We start from the raw sequence: 1542 nt of genomic DNA, 5'->3' as shown, positions 1-1542 counted from the left end.
CTTAAGAGGTGTTATGTTCCACAGGCAGTTCGATATCTCAATGCCGTCCACATGAAAGCAATTTTCTTTCCATGATTGCAAATTGCACTTTTAATGCCTGATATTTCAGCCACTCATTTCTCTCACTACATGACAAAACTCTCGAAACTTTTCTCCAAAAGCACTGAATGTTATTCTAACCATTTATGGCCTTTCTCAATTCATGTACACAAAGTCCAGTATGATTCCAAATGTCATCAAAATATATATCTGTTTGTAGCTGAACAACTTATACAATGCGATCTTTTTTCTTTGTGTCAAATGAACTTAACAATTGAAACATCCAAAACTGGCTGTGTTTCTTGCCAACATACTGGTGTTTGGACATGTGGGATTACTTGCACATCACTTTCAATAGCTCAGTTGGTAGAGTAGAAGTTAAAACTGTCATCCTTAGGCTGTCGGTTCAACTCTGACTCCCACAAACTTTATGTTTTAATGCAGAATCTGTCATTTTATATGAGCAAAATTTCCCTGACCGGGAATCGAACCCGGGCCGCGGCAGTGAAAGCACCGAATCCTAACCACTAGACAACCAGGGACAAAGCCGCAGAACTTACCTGACATGACCATTTTTCAAAGTCTGCACTCCTACTATTCTGACAATGTTTGGATGCATACTGGAATTGGTATGCATGAGTGGAAAAAGGCCATAAAGCGAGTTATTCATCTTTCTCTTTGTTCTACAAAAAAAAAGTTTGCAAGAGTCAAGGCTCTTTTTTACCATCTGGGAAAAGAGGGAATGCTGGTGTCACTAACACATGGAAAGAGCTGTTATATATTCCCCATTTGTCCCCTTAATGTTTCTGAAATTTTAGCCACTCATTTCTCTCTCTACATGAAAACACTCTAGAAAATTTTCTCCAAAAAGTACGGAATGTTATTCTAAGTACTCGGAAAATAGTCTTTTCCTCCCCCTTCTGATGCGTGAAATAATATACGGCCTTGATTGCACGGTGTCTCTGTAATTGACAGGGGAGAGAGCGTATGCCACTCCCTCTCTCCCTAAGAGTACAGCCAATTATGCTCTTCTAGACTCTCGGCGACAAATGGCTGTGACAACATCAGTTTCAAAGTTAAACACAACTCCTATAGTACTAATAAAAGCTTCACACTCACCTCAGCTGGGACATGGCAGACACTGAAGGAAACTCCTCACTTCACTCTCTTCATCTGACCAGTCATTAAGCTCCACTGGTTTCTTCACTGTTTGGAGTTTCAGCACTTCTAGGAAGAGGGAGGTCTTTCTCTCTGAGGTCTATGCAGCAGACTGCAGATGCTGACTGGTAAACTGGCTGTAATGCTGGAAGGACACTCCTGCATGTTTGAGTCTCAGAGTCCTTCACATGAGAGTACAAATCCAGCAGGAAATCTTGTTCATCATATGCATATGACATCAGTTTCTTTATAGGTCTGTTAATAGTCTCTCTCTGATGAATAGCTTGTTGCAGACTCAGGTTCAGCAGAATTTTTTTATTTTTTTATTTTCCTACTTATAGGAAT

The 1542-nt window shown here is 40.2% G+C and overlaps 1 non-coding gene across 1 annotated transcript; it reads right to left on the bottom strand.

The window, feature by feature from the left end:
• Positions 1-509: 509 nt before the first annotated feature.
• trnae-uuc (transfer RNA glutamic acid (anticodon UUC)) lies at positions 510-581 on the bottom strand. The gene has a single exon. It is a non-coding gene; the product is annotated as a tRNA-Glu (tRNA).
• Between the last annotated feature and the right edge of the window lie 961 nt (positions 582-1542).

Source organism: Electrophorus electricus, chromosome 10 (assembly GCF_041902795.1).
Source record: "Electrophorus electricus isolate QZ-2024a chromosome 10, ASM4190279v1, whole genome shotgun sequence".
NCBI classification, from domain to species: Eukaryota; Metazoa; Chordata; class Actinopteri; order Gymnotiformes; family Gymnotidae; genus Electrophorus; species Electrophorus electricus.
Note: the sequence above shows the minus strand (reverse complement) of the source record. Positions and strands in the feature narration are given on the sequence as shown.